Source organism: Pinus tabuliformis, chromosome 9, assembly GCF_031772625.1.
Source record: "Pinus tabuliformis cultivar Carrire ecotype Pingquan chromosome 9, CPIR1, whole genome shotgun sequence".
Lineage (NCBI taxonomy): Eukaryota > Viridiplantae > Streptophyta > Pinopsida > Pinales > Pinaceae > Pinus > Pinus tabuliformis.
This window is the reverse complement of record NC_142307.1, coordinates 1566515417-1566533322: the sequence shown is the minus strand read 5'-3', so window position 1 is coordinate 1566533322 and position 17906 is coordinate 1566515417. Positions and strand designations below refer to the sequence as shown.

At 35.6% G+C, this 17906-nt stretch overlaps 2 pseudogenes; both read left to right on the top strand.

Annotated features, from left to right (window-relative positions):
* The first annotated feature begins 701 nt into the window (after nucleotides 1-701).
* On the top strand, nucleotides 702-4571 carry LOC149154618 (folate synthesis bifunctional protein, mitochondrial pseudogene; annotated as a pseudogene).
* A 3789-nt stretch (nucleotides 4572-8360) lies between these two features.
* On the top strand, nucleotides 8361-16924 carry LOC149154617 (folate synthesis bifunctional protein, mitochondrial-like; annotated as a pseudogene).
* Nucleotides 16925-17906: the final 982 nt, after the last annotated feature.

The following is a 17906-nucleotide window of genomic DNA, read 5'->3' as shown; positions in this document are numbered from 1 at the left end:
GATCTTCCTTTTGGCACACGCTTAAAGATATCTGCGAAATCTCACTTTACAAAGGATAACATTATGGAATAATGTCACTTCAAGGATACCTAGAGGTCAGCAATGGTGGAATATTGAACACCAAGAGGCCAAACCGCTCCAAAAAATTTCAATTGGGTTCCGCAAAAGGAACATCGAAAGATGATATTGTTAAGTGGCTTCGTCTGCCCTTCAATATTGGGTTTAAATTGTCCATTCCACCTAGTTTTATCCGCTTGGAGGCCTCTTCTCGTAATTTACGGTGCTTTTCGGAGTTTAAGCAATGGAGAAGTGGTCTTGTCAATTACTATGAGTGTAATCTTGTTACAAGGTGTTGCAAGAGTTTGCATGAGAGAGTTGAGAAGGGGACAACCCAATTGGTAGGTATGACAATTGATGTAGATTTTGGGCATTATAAGGTTCTGATAGCAGTATTTGTTGAGTGTTTTCCTGCCATACTCTAGGATTCTGTCCAATTGTAAATGGCATTGTTTTCTTAGTTTCTTGAAGCCAATCAGAGACTTCAATAACCAATCCCATTCTTGTTTATTCTGGTTCACACACCATTGCTATTCTGGTTGAGCTGGTTAATTTGTGTTCTCTATTTATGTCATGGGCATCTGATTAACACAGGGAGGAATCCAACTTGAGGGGTCGTTGGGTTTGACGAAACCCGTCTCAATATGAGGCTTGGAGTTAGCCCCCGCTTCTTTTGTAGAGGATTCAAACTTGGCTTTGGAGGAATCAGTCCGTGGGGTTCCCAGAATGCTGGTAAGTCTTCTCCCTCATAATAAATTCATTTCTTTCATTAATTTCCCTTCCATGTGATTTTATTTGTTGGGCATTTGTATATTTTGTATAAGATAGGAACCACTTCCAAGTTTCATTAATGACCAGACAGTAATATCAAAATAAATTTCAAAATTAGAAACTGAGTAATAGAGCCTCTTCCACAGGCAGGCTTATATCAAATTCATTCTCTATGCTAGAGCCTCTTGCGGTAGGGGCGCACACACACTCTTTCTGTATGTATGTATGCGCTAGACATTAGCACTGAATTTCACCTACGCGTTAGGTAGTTGGTCTAAGCTAATGCAAATGGGAAAATAAACCTTTTTCATGAATCCTTCATTGAGACAGTTATCTCTGGATCTATCTTTTGCAACTTTGGGGTGGGACATTAGCACTGAATTTCACCTACGCGTTAGTTAGTTGGTCTAAGCTAATGCAAATGGGAAAATAAACCTTTTTCATGAATCCTTCATTGAAACAGTTATCTCTGGATCTATCTTTTGCAGCTTTGGGGTGGGTTTCTTCTTCTTGGGATTCCTTTGCATACTCATCAGCCTCTGAATCTTGCATTGAAGTTCACTCCCCGGTGGAGGTAGTGGTCATTGCTTTGGGCAACAATGTTGGCAACAGAGTTGAAAATTTCAATAGAGCTTTGAGCATGATGGGGAAAGCTGGTGTCTATATTACAAATCACGCAAACTTATACGAGACTGCACCTACATATGTAATTGATCAACCTTGCTTCCTTAACTCTGCAATAAGGGAAATCACAAAACTTGGTCCGCATGCCGTGTTGACAGTTCTGAAAGAAATTGAAAATGGATTAGGCCGGATTGAGGGCATAAGGTATGGGCCTCGGCCTATTGATTTGGAAATTTTATTCTATGGCAAGCTCAAGGTTTCATCGCATACACTCAAAATACCCCATTAGAATTTGTGGGAGCGACCCTTTGTTCTTGCTCCGCTTGTAGACCTTCTTGGATTGGTAGCCAACAATGACGCTATTGCCTGTTGGCAAGCCTTATCAGGAATAAATGTCGGCATATTTGAGGCATGGGAGAAACTTGGAGGGGAAGACCTTATGGGATGAGAGAAAATGAAGAGAGTTTTGCCCATTCGAAATGAGTTATTGGATTGGTCGAGAAAAGCTCATGTCATGGGTGTTTTAAATTTAACACCAGATAGTTTTAGTGATGGAGGACGGTACACGTCTATAGAGAATGCAGTTGATCAGGTTAGACTGATAATATCTGAAGGAGCGGTTATGATTGACATTGGAACACAGTTAACCAAGCCAACAGCATCAAGCATTTCAACAGAGGAGGAATTGTCTTGGCTTTTGCCAGTTTTAGAAGCAGTGGTGCAGATTCTTGAAGATGAAGGTAAAATCCTATCAGTAGATACTTTGATGCTAAAGTTCCATATGAGGTAATAAGAAATGGAGCTCATGTTGTGAACAATATATCTGGAGGTTGTTTGGATGCAAACATGTTTTCTACTGTTGCAGATCTTGTTGTCCCTTATATCTTAATGCATATGAAGGGGGAACTGTCAACAATACAGACCGATGAAAATACAACCTATGGGGATGCATGTAAAGAAGTTGATAATGAGTTATGGTTACAGATAAAGAATGCAGAATCATTTGGTATACCTACATGGAGAATTATAACAGACCCTGGTATTAGTTTCTCTAAGACGCTTGAGCAGAAATTGGAACTTCTTATGGGTCTATCAGTTGTTCGACAAGGACTTGCAGCCAACAGTGTGACTGCTTCTCATGGGCCTATTTTACTTAGACCCTCCCAAAAAAGTTTTTGGGGAAAAATATTACTACTTCCTACATTGGCAAGGAGAGCCAGCACATCTGTCTTCAATCCAATTTCAAGAGGCTCTACATATTTTTTGAAAATGCCAACCTTGCTTGAACTCTAAACTACCAGTTCTAATCCGAAACCTGTGAATTTACCCAATTGCTTTGAAGTTGCACGACATTTTCATTCCATGAAAGGAGATGCCCGTCAATCTTATAGCATCCCAAATGCTTCTACCAGCCTGTTTGACCATCCAGCCAGCTGTCTCCAAAGATAAAAGCATTCAAGTCTTTGTTGGTTATAGTCTTGAAACTGTCATAGTTCTGATTTAATTTTGAGTTTGAAATTGATGTCGTTGTGTCTCATATCACCATCTGTTGCACATGATTAATATTTAATTTGTTCTAAAGAGACATTTGCAATATTGAGTTGTTTTGTCATTTCAGGATCGATGAAGTTCTTAAAATGTTTATTGAAATTGTCATGTGCTATCCTTTCCTTAAAGAACATCTTTTGAACTCGTCAATACTGCTTGTCTAGAAGTGTTGAATGAGGAAAGAATTTGGCAAAGTCCCAGTGTCTTTGCACGGCAATATCTTTTAATTTGACATACCTTGGAAGTCTAATTGATAGAATCTGGGGCATGTTTCTAGATATGATTTTCTTTTGTTTAAGATTTGGTCTTTGGATGTTTGGCACTTGCCATTCGTAGTTATTGAATTACTCATATCCTAAGTATTCAAGAGCAACTAGATAGCACTTGAATGAAAAGATTCAGTTAACTAGTCATAGTTGCATGTTTCGAGGCAAATTCAAAGGATATTTGGTGTTTCTAATTCATCTAAAATTGTGCATTGTTAAATATATTAATATTTGGAAATATTGTTAGTACTTGCCATTCTTAGTTTTTTAACTTGTCATATCCTAAAAATTTAAGAGCGACTGGATACTGCTCATAGTTTCAAAAACTGGAATTGGGTATTGAAACTGTCACCTATCTAACCAGGATTTGAACTGGAACCTAAAGGGTTTTTCTACCAATTTGTTATTTGGGCCTATCTGACCGGCCGATTTGGCCGGTTTCCAGTTTAGACTAGACGGTTTTTAAAACTATGATACTGCTTGAATAGGAAAGTTCAGTGATCAATCATATTTGCATGCTTGGAGCCATATTGTGTTGGAATTTTTGGATTTTCAATGTGTCTGAAACTGTGGATTTCTAAACATAATTTAAGAATGCAGTTGATCAGGTTAGAAGGATAATATCTGAAGGAGCAGATAAGATTGACATTGGAGCACAATCAACCAAGCCAACAGCATCAAGCATTTCAACAGAGGAGGAATTGTCTTGGCTTTTGCCAGTTTTAGAAGTAGTGGTGCAGATTCCTAAAGCTGAAGGTAAAATCCTATCAGTAGATACTTTTGATGCTAAAGTTGCATATGAGGCAGTAAGAAATGGAGCTCATGTTGTGAATGATATATCTGGAGGTCGTTTGGATCCCAACATGTTTTCTACAGTTGCAAATCTCATTGTCCCTTATATCTTAATGCATATGAGGGGGGAACCGTCAACAATACAGAACGATGAAAATACAACCTATGGGGATGTATGTAAAGAAGTTGCTAATGAGTTATCGTTACAAATAAAGAATGCAGAATCATTTAGTATACCTGCATGGAGAATTATAACAAACCCTGGTATTGGTTTCTCTAAGACACTTGAGTAGAACTTGGAACTTCTTAGGGGTCTATCAGCTGTTCGACAAGGACTTGCAGCCAACAATGTGGTTGCTTCTCATGGGCCTATTTTAATTAGACCCTCCCGAAAAAAAAATTGGGGAAAAATATTGCTACTCCCTACATTGGCAAAGAGAGCCAGCATATCTGTCTTCAAAATGCCAACCTTGCTTGAACTTTAAACTGCCAGTCTTGATCCGAAACATGTGAAATTACCCAATTTCTTTGAAGTTGCATGACATTTTCATTCCATGGAAGGAGATGCCTGTCAATCTTATGGCATCCCAAATGCTTCTACCAGCCTGTTTGACCATCCAGCCAGCTGTCTCCAAAGATAAAAGCATTCAAGTCTTTGTTGGTTATAGTCTTCAAATTTTCATAGTTCTGATTTAATTTTGAGTTTGAAATTGATGTTGTTGTGTCTCATATCACCATCTATTGCACATGATTAATGTTTAATTTGTTCTGAAGAGGCATTTTCAATATTGAGTTGTTTTGTCATTTCAGGATCAATGAAGGCCTTAAAATGTTTATTGAAATTGTCATGTGCTATCCTTTCCTTAAAGAACATCTTTTGAACTCGTCAATACTACTTGTCCAGAAGTGTTGAATGAGGAAAGAATTTGGCAGAGTCCTAGTGCCTTTGCACAGCAATATCTTTTAATTTGACATACCTTGGAAGTCTAATTGATAGAATCTGGGGCACGTTTCTAGATGTGTTCCAAACTATATTTTCTTTTGTTTAAGATTTTGTATTTGGATGTTTGGTACTTGCCATTGGTAGTTATTGAATTACTCATATCCTAAGTATTCAAGAGCAACTGGATAGCACTTAAATGGAAAGATTCAGTTAACTAGTCACAGTTGCATGTTTCGAGGCAAATTCAAAGGATATTTGGGGTTTCTAATTCATCTGAAATTTTGCATTGCTAAATATATTAATATTTGGAATTATTGTTGGTACTTGCCATTCTTAGTTTTTGAACTTGTCATATCCTAAAAATTTAAGAGCGACTGGATACCGCTCATAGTTTTAAAAACTGGAATCAGGTTTTGAAATTGTCACCTATCTAACCAGGATTTGAATTGGAACCTGAAGGGTTTTTCTACTGGTTTTTTATTTGGGCCTATCTGACCGGCCGGTTTGGTCGGTTTCCAGTTTAGACTAGACGGTTTTTAAAACTATGATACTGCTTGAATAGGAAAGTTCAGTGATCAGTCATATTTGCATGCTTGGAAGCATATTGTGAGGGAATTTTTGGATTTTCAATGTGTCTGAAACTGTGGATTTCTAAACATAATTTAATTTATTTCAAAACTCCACATTTTAAACTCTAAAAGGTTAATATGATGAACTGTGGAAATCTGCATTCTCAAATATTTGAAATTGTTTCTCATAAGCAAATAAACATTTTGCTTGCAAAGCACTAAGCATTACTTTTAAACTATAGATATGTTGTGGGGAAATGCATTGTGATTATCATCATCTACTATTCATAACTAATCAGAGGGATATACACGCCATATTTATGCAGTTTACTCCACCTATAGATATAAGACTCAAAGTGGAGCAAACTGCATGATGTTGCTTGAATGGGAAAGTTCAATGATCAGTCATATTTGCATGCTTGGAGGCATATTGTGAGGGAATTTTTGGATTTTCAATGTGTTTGAAACTGTGGATTTCTAAACATAATTTAATTTATTTCATAAATCCACATGTTAAACTCTAAAAGGTTAATATGATGAACTGTGGAAATCTACATCCTCAAATATTTGAAATTGTTGCTCATAAGCAGATAAACATTTTGTTTGCAAAGCACTAAGCATTACTTTTAAACTATAGATATGTTGTGGAGAAATGCATTGCTATTATCATCATCTATTGTTCATAACTAATCATAGGGATATACACGCAAAATGTATGCAGTTTGCTCCACTTATAGATATAAGACTCAAAGTGGAGAAAACTGCATACATATGGCCTGTATATCCCTCTGATTAGTTATGAATAGTAGATGATGATAATAGCAATGCATTGCCCCGCAACATATCTATAGTTTATGGAAGGATATTACCTAGGAGATGCTCCTAGATAATGCATTCTCTTGCTCACGAGTCATTGTTAAATATTTTCTCCAATTTTGGTATTGGTTTTGTAGGTTCTTAAATTTTCTGATGAGGTAGGTGGTGAAACATTCGATCCATCACTTTTTGGTTATGCATATAGAGTTGTAGAGGAGCACATTGATGATGATGATACATTGTGATCAAAGGAGGTAAGCATTCAAGATCCAAGCCTCATCTACAAATTCTGACTATAGACACGTTAATGATTCTTGCAAAGACAAGAGAGATCTATGTAATCTCTTCTCTCTGTTTACAATAGCAGAAGAAGAGAGACTCGTCAAGGAGGCAGGGGAAGCCCTATATTGGATTTCACACCATAATAAAGACAATGGTCAACAAATGATGAACACTAGGCTAGGGAACAATCATTCAAATTTGATTGAGTGGTAGCCTTAATGCTTTGTGTGGTTTTGGTGTTGCTTAGAAAGTCACGATATATGAAGGCAATTAAGCAATCAAGAAAACTAGTGATAGAATCTGCTTCGACCGGCATATCATCATAATTACTTGTTAATGGAAAGCGCTTATCTCAAGCAATGAAACTGGGTTCACTTCATCTTCCACGGAACCACTCATTTGCTTTAGAGGAGATAGAAGAAGCAACAAACAACTTTGATGTGTTCTTATGGGTGAAGGCTCCAAGATTTGTTAGAGTTTCAATTGAATATTATGAATTTTGGTCACAAAATCGTCTTGTTTTCTTCAGAGTATCAGTTTTTGGCAACCTCTGTCCTTATATCTTGCAAGTTATTTCAACAAGTAAAGTTGCCAAAATTCTGAGCAATACAAAGAACAGAAAACAAGGAATGTCAAGTGCCTGAGGAAAGCATAATTTTTGGAGAAAGGAAAGATTTTTAATACAGAGATTCAAATTGATAGATTAAATTATGGATATTGGGGGTGCAGTGGATGCAATGGGTTTGGCATATAAAGCTATGGAAACTTGCAATGAAACTGGGTTCACTTCGTCTTCCACAGTACCACCCATTTGCTTTAGAGGAGATAGAAGAAGCAACAAACAACTTTGATGTGTTCTTATGGGTGAAGGCTCCAAGATTTGTTAGAGTTTCAATTGAATATTATGAATTTTGATCACAAAATCGTCTTGTTTTCTTCATAGTATTAGTTTTTGACAACCTCTATCTTTATATCTTGCAAGTTATTTCAACAAGTAAAGTTGTCAAAATTCTGAGCAATACAAAGAACAGAAAACAAGGAATATCAAGTGCCCGAGGAAAGCATATTTTTTGGAGAAAGGAAATATTTTTAATACAGAGATTCAGATTGATAGATTAAATTATGGATATTGGGGGCGCAGTGGATGCAATGGTTTTGGCATCTAAAGCTATGGAAACTTGCAATGAAACTGGGTTCACTTCGTCTTCCATAGTACCACTCATTTGATTTAGAGGAGATAAAAGAAGCAACAAACAACTTTGATGTGTTCTTATGGGTGAAGGCTCCAAGATTTGTAAGAGCTTCAATTGAATATTATTAATTTTGGTCACAAAATCATCTTGTTTTCTTCAGAGTATCAGTTTTTGGCAACCTTTGTCCTTATATCTTGCAAGTTATTTCAACAAGTAAAGTTGCCAAAATTCTTAGCAATACAAATAACAGAAAACAAGGAATGTCAAGTGCCCGAGGAAAGCATAACTTTTAGAGAAAGGAAATATTTTTAATACAAAAATTCAGATTGATAGATTAAATTATGGATATTGGGGGCACAGTGGATGCAATGGGTTTGGCATCTAAAGCTATGGAAACTTGGGTGTTTTTTTAAGAAGCTGACAGTAGATGCTAATGCACAACCTTTGTGGGTTGAAAGTGGACCATTACTCCCATCATCTTCAAGCATAGATAATTTAGATGAAGACTCGCTTCTTTTATAGAGGATTTAGACTTGGGTTTGGAGGAATCAGTCTGTGGGGTTCCCAGAATGTTGGTAAGTCTTCTCCCTCATAATAAATTCATTTCTTTGATTAATTTCCCTTCCATGTGATTTTATTTGTTGGGCATTCGTATATTTTGTATAAGATAGGAACCACTTCCAAGTTTCATTAATGACCAGACAGTAATATCAAGATAAATTTCAAAATTAGAATCTGAGTAATAGAGCCTCTTCCACATGCAGACTTATATCAAATTCATTCTCTATGCTAGAGCCTCTTGCAGTAGGGGTACACACATACTCTTTCTGTATGTATGTACGTGCTAGACATTAGCACTGAATTTCACCTGCACGTTAGGTAGTTGGTCTAAGATAATGCAAATGAGCAAATAAACCATTTTCATGAATCCTTCATTGAAATAGTTGTCTCTAGATCTATCTTTTGCAGCTTTGGGGTGAGTTTCTTCTTCTTGGGATTCCTTTGCATACTCCTCAGCCTCTAAATCTTGCATTGAAGTTCACTCCCCGGTGGAGGTAGTGGTCATTGCTTTGGGCAGCAATGCTGGCAACAAAGTTGAAAATTTCAATAGAGCTTTAAGCATGATGGGGAAAGTTGGTGTCTGTATTACAAGGAATGCGAACTTATACAAGACCACACCTACATATGTAACTGATCAACCTTGCTTCCTTAACTATGCAATAAGGGAAATCACAAAACTGGTCCGCATGCTTTGTTGATAGTTCTGAAAGAAATTGAAAAGGGATTAGGTCAAACTGAGGGCATAAGGTATGGGCCTCGACCTATTGATTTGGAAATTTTATTCTATGGCAAGCTCAAGATTTCATTGGATACCCCATCAGAATTTGTGGGAGCGACCCTTTGTTCTTGCTTTTCTTGTAGACCTTCTTGGATTGGTAGCTGACAACGACATTATTGTCTGTTGGCACGCCTTGTTGGGAAGAAATGGCGGCATATTTGAGGCATGGGAGAAACTTGGAGGGGAAGACCTTATGGGACGAGAGGGAATGAAGAGAGATTTTCCCATTGGAAATGAGTTATTGGATTGGTCGAGAAAAGCTCATGTCATGGGTGTTTTAAATTTAACACCAGATAGTTTTAATGATGGAGGACGGTACACATTTGTAGAGAATGCAGTTGATCAGGTTAGACGGATAATATCTGAAGGAGCAGATATGATTTACATTGGAGCATAGTCAACTAGGCCAATAGCATCAAGCATTTCAACAGAGGAGGAACTGTCTTGGATTTTGCCAGTTTTAGAAGCAGTGGTGCAGATTCCTGAAGCTGGAGGTAAAATCCTATTAGTAGATACTTTCGATGCTAAAGTTGCATCTGAGGCAGTAAGAAATGGAGCTCATGTTGTGAACAATATATATGGAGGTCGTTTGGATCCCAACATGTTTTCTATAGTTGCAGATCTTGATGTCCCTTATATCTTAATGCATATGAGGGGGGAACCGTCAACAATACAAAACGATGAAAATACAACCTATGGGGATGTATGTAAAGAAGTTGCTAATGAGTTATGTTTACAGATAAAGAATGCAGAATCGTTTGGTATACCTGCATGGAGAATTATAACAGACCCTGGTATTGGTTTCTCTAAGATGCTTGAGCAGAACTTGGAACTTCTTAGGGGTCTATCAGTTGTTCTACAAGGACTTGCAGCCAACAATGTGGCTGCTTCTCATGGGCCTATTTTAATTAGAACCTCCCAAAAAAAAATTTGGGGGAAAATATTACTACTCCCTACATTGGCAAGGAGAGCTAGCATATTTGTCCTCAATCCAATTTCAAGATGCTCTACATCTTTTTTGAAAATGCCAACCTTGATTGAACTCTAAACTGCCAGTCCTGATCCAAAACCTATGAATTTACCCAATTGCTTTGAAGTTGCATGACATTTTCATTCCATGAAAGGATATGCCCATCAATCTTATGGCATCCCAAATGCTTCTACCAGCATGTTTGACCATCCAGCGAATTGTCTCCAAAGATAAACCCTTTCCAAAGATAAAAACATTCAAGTCTTTGTTGGTTACAGTCTTGAAATTTTCATAGTTCTGATTTAATTTTGAGTTTGAAATTGATGTCGTTGTGTCTCATATCACCATCTATTGCACATGATTAATTTTTAATCTGTTCTGAAGAGGCATTTGCAATATTGAGTTGTTTTATCATTTCAGGATCGATGAATGCCTTAAAATGTTTATTGAAATTGTCATGTGCTATCCTTTCCTTAAAGAACAACTTTTGAACTCGTCAATACTGCTTGTCCAAAAGTGATGAATGAGGAAAGAATTTGGCATAGTCCTAGTGCCTTTGCACAGTAATATCTTTTAATTTGACATACCTTGGAAGTCTAATTGATAGAATCTGGGGCACGTTTCTAGATATGTTCCAAACTAGATTTTCTTTTGTTTAAGATTTGGTCTTTGGATATTTTGTACTTGCCATTCGTAGTTATTGAATTACTCATATCCTAAGTATTCAAGAGCAACTGGATAGCACTTGAATGGAAAGATTCAATTAACTAGTCATAGTTGCATGTTTCGAGGCAAATTCAAAGGATATTTGGGGTTTCTAATTCATTTGAAATTGTGCATTTCTAAATATATTAATATTTGGAATTATTTTTGGCACTTTCCATTCTTAGTTTTTGAACTTGTCATATCCTAAAAATTTAAGAGCGACTAGATACTGCTCATAGTTTTAAAAACTAGAATTGGGTTTTGAAAATGTCACCTATCTAACCAGGATTTGAACTAAAACCCGAAGGGTTTTTCTATCGGTTTGTTATTTGGGCCTATCTGATCGACCGGTTTGGCCATTTCTAGTTTAGACTAAACGGTTTTTAAAACTATGATACTACTTGAATAGGAAAGTTCAGTGATCATTCATATTTGCATGCTTGGAGGCATATTGTGAGGGAATTTTTGGATTTTCAATGTGTCTAAAACTATGGATTTCTAAACATATTTTAATTTATTTCAAAACTCCACATGTTAAACTCTAAAAGGTTAATATGATGAACTATGGAAATCTGCATTCTCAAATATTTGAAATTGTTGCTCATAAGCAGATAAACATTTTTATTTCAAAGCACTAAGCATTACTTTTAAACTATAGATATGTTGTGGGGCAATGCATTGCTATTATCATCATCTACTATTCATAACTAATCAGAGGGATATACACACCATATGTATGCAGTTTGCTCCACTTATAGATATAAGACTCAAAGTGGAGCAAACTGCACGCATATGGCGTGTATATTCTAATTAGTTATGAACAGTAGATGATGATAATATCAATGCATTGCCCCACAACATATCTATAGTTTATGGAAGGATATTACCTAGGAGATGCTCCTAGATAATGCATTCTCTTGCTCATGAGTCATTGTTAAATATTTTCTCCAATTTTGGTATTGGTTTTGCAGGTCCTTAAATTTTCTGATTTGGTAGGTTGTGAAACATTCAATCCATCATTTTTTGGGTATGCATATGGAGTTATAGAGGAGCACATTGTTGATGATGATGCATTCTGATCAAAGGAGGTAAGCGTTCAAGATCCAAGCCTCATCTACAAATTCTGACTATAGACACGTTAATGATTCTTCGAAAGAGAAGAGAGATCTATGTAATCTCTTCTCTCTGTTTTCAATAGCAGAAGAAGAGAGACTCGTCAAGAAGGCATGGGAAGCCCTATATTGGATTTCACACCATAATAAAGACAACGGTCAACAAATGATGAACACTAGGCTAGGGAACAATCATTCAAATTTGCTTGAGTGGTAGCCTTAATGTTTTGTGTGGTTTGGTGTTGCTTAGAAAGTCACGATATAAAGGCAAGTAATCAATCAAGAAAACTAGTGACAGAATCTGCTTCGACCGGCATATCATCATAATTACTTGTCAATGGAAAGCGTGTATCTCAAACAATGAAACTGGGTTCACTTCGTCTTCCACAGTACCACTCATTTGCTTTAGAGGAGATAGAAGAAGCAAAAAACAACTTTGATGTGTTCTTATGGGTGAAGGCTCCAAGATTTGTTGGAGTTTCAATTGAATATTATGAATTTTGGTCACAAAATTGTCTTGTTTTCTTTAGAGTATCATTTTTTGGCAACCTCTATCCTTATATCTTGCAAGTTATTTCAACAAGTAAAGTTGTCAAAATTCTGAGCAATACAAAGAATAGAAAACAAGGAATGTCAAGTGCCCGAGGAAAGCATAATTTTTGGAGAAAGGAAAGATTTTTAATACAAAGATTCAGATTGATAGATTAAATTATGGATATTGGGGGAGTAGTGGATGCAATGGGTTTGGCATCTAAAGCTATGGAAACTTGCAATGAAACTGGGTTCACTTCGTCTTCCATAGTACCACTCATTTGCTTTAGAGGAGATATAAGAAGCAACAAACAACTCTGATGTGTTCTTATGGGTGAAGGCTCCAAGATTTGTTAGAGTTTCAATTGAATATTATGAATTTTGGTCACAAGATCATCTTGGTTTCTTTAGAATAACAGTTTTTGGCAACCTCTGTCCTTATATCTTGCAAGTTATTTCAACAAGTAAAGTTGCCAAAATTCTGAGCAATACAGAGAACAGAAAACAAGGAATGTCAAGTGCCCGAGGAAAGCATAATTTTTGGAGAAAGGAAATATTTTTAATACAGAGATTCAGTTTGACAGATTAAATTGTGGATATTGGGAGCGTAGTGGATGAAATGGATTTTTCATCTAAAGCTATGGAAACTTGGGTGTTTTTTTAACAAGCTGAAAATAGATGCTAACGCACAACCTTTGTGGGTTGAAAGTGGACCATTATTCCCATCATCTTCAATCATAGATAATTCGGATGAAGACTCAAATAGAAATGTGCGTTTGAGATCTGGAATTCCATCAGCAAATGGCACGTTATTGTACTTTGCAACAGAGGATGGATCACTTTTAAAGCTTTCAGAATTGCATCATCTTAAGTGGATAAACCATGGTCGACATCATGGTGATGTTGCAGGTATTGCTAATGTTGGGACCTTGCGATCATAGGTAACATGCTTTGTGAGTACAATTGGAGAGTTGTATGAATTTGACAAGAAGTCAAGGCCATCATGGAAGAAACATGTTTAGGGTAAATCATGAACAGAAAGTATTTCTATGGTACCATCTAGATGTTGTACTTTGCATACTTTGGTTGGAGAAAGTTCAGGGTCACTTTTCTCCTTAGCAAGGATGGTCTGCTATTAGAGAGACAGTTATTCCAAAGCAAGTGGAAGTGGTTTATGCATATGACACCTAATGATGTTTCTTTTAGTGTGTTGGGGCCTACTTTTATAAATGAAACATTTGGTACAAAGACATTCTCAATACTTTTTACCACCAAAACAGGGTCAACATATGAGTACCAACTTACAAAATTATCAAGCGCAGCAAGGGGAGAAAGGATATTGGAGAAATGGATAAATCATGGATATCCATAAGATGATAAAGTTGCAAGATCTATTCCCAAAGTGCTACTTCAAGCTAGAAGGCCCTTATTTTTGTTTTGGAGATGGTCAACTAGGGGAGCTTCATTTGTCAGGTATTTTTGGGGAATATGTTGGTCTGTATATGCATAACATGCTTCGAAAAAAAGCATTAGCTAGCTATGAATGGTCGATAATTGATGCACCTGAAAGTGAAGAAGGGAATGCAGGTTATTTCACAGAAGCTCATGGACCCTCAAACTGTATTGAAGGAGTGAGGGATGCACTAGATCAAGATTATGCAACTGATTCTGGTAGTTCATCAAAAATAAGAAGAAGAAGAGGACATAGTTATCAGAACTCTAGTATTGGTCACAAAACACAAAATCATGATTCACAGTCTGAAATCAATCCAACATTCCTAACAATTAACAATATTGGCACTCTTTTCTACATTCATGCAATGCAGCCAAAATATGGATGTGAAGGAAATGTTGACATTTATTCTGAATTTGTTGTTCCACTGGATTTTTCCAAATGTGTGATTTTCTTTTTGAGTAATGGATTGATGGAAAGCTTGAGTTTATGGTGCATACATATGGCGTGTATAGCCTTCTAATTAGTTATGAACAGTAGATGATGATAATAGCAATGCATTGCCCCACAACATATCTATAGTTTATGGAAGGGTATTACCTAGGAGATGCTCCTAGATAAAGCATTCCCTTTCTCAAGAGTCATTGTTAAATATTTTCTCCAATTTTGGGATTGGTTTTGTAGGTTCTTAAATTTTCTGATATGGTAGGTGGTGAAACATTCGATCCATCATTTTTTGGGTATGCATATGGAGTTGTAGAGGAGCACATTGTTCATGATGATGCATTATGATTAAAGGAGGTAAGCGTTCAAGAGTGGTTGGTAAAACTGGTTATGTTTTCTCCTAGGTATTGCATTCTCTTACCCTGCACTAAGTATCTCTCCAATTTCTGGATTGATTTTGTAGGTTCTTACACCTGCTAATATGGAATGGGGTGAAACATTTGATCCATCATTCCTTGGATATGCAGGTGAGGTTGAAGAGGAGCACATTGTTGATTGATGTCATTTTGATCAATAGAGCACACGGTTCCAGAGCAGTAAAACTAGTTAGTGTTGTAATTTTGTTATGGAAAGAACAATTATCTTCTTGAGTTGTGCATCATTACTGGTGTTGTGCTAAAAAGAGATTTTAAAAATAGTGATGACTATATTCAATCAGGTAGTTTGGAATTGCCAATGGTCACATGTGTGATAAATTAGGTTTCCATAATATTATGAGGTGTGCTAATTATTACATGCTAGATGAAATGGAATGCTCTATGCACGACGCCTTTATCCACTGTGATAAGGACAATGGAATCTAACATAGGAATCTGAGCTTTTACAGAGTTTTTCTTTATTGGCTTGATTAAATTATTATCTTCTTAAATATTGATTTCTTCCTTTATCTACAATTCCATTATTTAGCTGATATGCTTGAATTCTTGATAGATAATTGCTGGTGGTGGTGTTGTTGAAGCAACTTATCAGTGCATAGAGAACTTGGTAACCATATAGGTTCTAGGGGAATCTCTTTTGATCACACCAAGTTGAGTGCGTAGTCCTTGACTCTGAATGGTAATTTTGCAATTTTTTAGTTTTTTTATTGACAATCTCAATTTTGTTCAATATCTGTCTGCCTCTATTTTGTTTCTGGAATACAGATTTTTGTTGGGAATAATGTTTTCTTGACAGGTTGCTGGTAGTGGTTCTGTTAAAGTAACTTTATCGCTATACTTGGGGAACTTGGCAACCACTTTAGACTTTAGGGAATTACTTGCTATTATAGAGTTTGAAGAATCTTTTTTGATCATTTCAAAGGTGTGTGCATAACTACTTATTCTTCAGAGTATTGGAATGTAGATTCTTGATGTGAATGTTGCAAAAGATGCATTTATTAATTCTTATTTTCAATGACCATTTACATTTATGCTTTACGACGTTTCCTTTGCAACATTTGGTGCAAATGCTAGTTCTCTCACTCTTAATGATAAATAAAATCTATCATAACATAACATAATTTCATATCAACTTTAAAAATAAATAAGGCAATTAGAAGTACAAAGAAAGTGTGAATAAAATATTTAAACCTTATATTTTTCCAAAATATTTCAACATTAGATTTAAATCAACTATATTTGAAGATCTATGTTAACTAATTCATAATAATAATAAAATTCAATTTCTGCTATCAATAAAATATTTTAATATGCATGATGAAGTAATATTGAGATATACTTAAAAATATATTAATAACAAAAATTATGAAAGATACATGATTAAGTAATATTGAAATATATTAATAATAAAAAAATGAAAAAAAAATTAATAATAATAATAATTAGCTATATTTTTTTTAAATTGTTAAAATTTTAATAATTTTATATAATTTATATTAAATTTTAGTAATTTTTAATGTAAAATAATTTTAGAGTAGCCAACTTAATTATAACAGAGTCATCTAAACGTTTTCAATTTTAAATTGAAATGGGTCACAACCATTTTTGCGACTATTATGAAATTCTAAAATCGAAATCCATTTGGATGAAATGGGCGAAGAGACGAAACGCCATACATCAGTCGGTGCAAACTCTGACTGTATTAACGGTCCATTAAACCAAAAAAAAGACCTACATAAATAATATTTGCGCCATGGAAGAGAATTTGACCAACTGGTTAGACTAACGATCATTGAGCCATTCGATAACAGCATGACAGCCACATGGAAAAGACGTATAAAGGGTTACTGGGCCCTGTAATCGTAAGCGCCACACCGACAGGGAAAAGATTTATAGAAGTGACCAGAATTCAATTATTGGAAGAAGCTGGAACGGGAGAGGCCTGGAATATGGCTCCAAAAGTTCCAACAGGACTCATTATTAATAATTTGCACCTTATCTTAAAAACCTATGCCTGTAGTATAACGATGGCCTTGCATTTGAATTGCTTTACATTGACGGCCATTTATTAGTATTGTTGGCCCACTTCTACTGCAATCCCTAAGCAACGTCCATCTCCATCCATTATATAAATATTGGCAGTGGGGATCACTAAGCTAGGCGTATTATATAACAAAAAGTCCACAATATGGGTAGAGATTAGCTCTGAGAGTCCACAACATGCGTAGAGGTTCCTGTTTTGAAGAAACAGGCTTAAAGAAGGGCCCCTGGACTCCTGAGGAGGACCAAATTATCCTCAATTATATTCGCCAGAATGGACCTGGGAGTAGGCGTACTGTTCCTAAGCTTGCTGTTATGTATATATCGTATTTATTTATATATACACACAGCTCATATGATATCATCTATATATCTTATATTGTTCTCTTCATTAACAAGTGTACTTAAATGTCTGTGACAACCTGTGAATACATGTTCTTTATATAGAAACTATGGGTGCAAAGCACAGTAGTAGCTTGACCTGGGGATCTGCACTCAGTGCTGCCCAGTCTCATGTTACCAGGTCGACTCCTTGGCAACTGCGTGTGAGCTGGTCTGATATTTATACGTGAATCAATTTTGTATTATATCTGCTTATGAGTGAGGGTAATTAGGTTGATAATTCTATTTATTTTATAATATTTTTTTATAGTTTTAATTTAATTATTAATAATTATTATGTGGAGAGTAGAGATTTAATATTTATGAGATATGTAGAAATATTCAAAGTAGTATTTAGATATCAATTATTAAGATTTATGTCAATTTAATTATGTTTTTTAAATTAATTAATTTAATAAAATGTCATATCAATATGTGTCATATTTGTATGTGGTATTGATAATCATGGTATTGGCCCGTGGTATTGTAACATAAGAATCTTTATGATTAAGAATGTGAAATGTATCATGGAGTAAGTTTTTTGATGATTTTATTTTTAGAGGTGACATGATTTTATTTGAATAATAGTGATGAGTCAATATACATTTATTTTTATTTTTATAAATGCAAAGT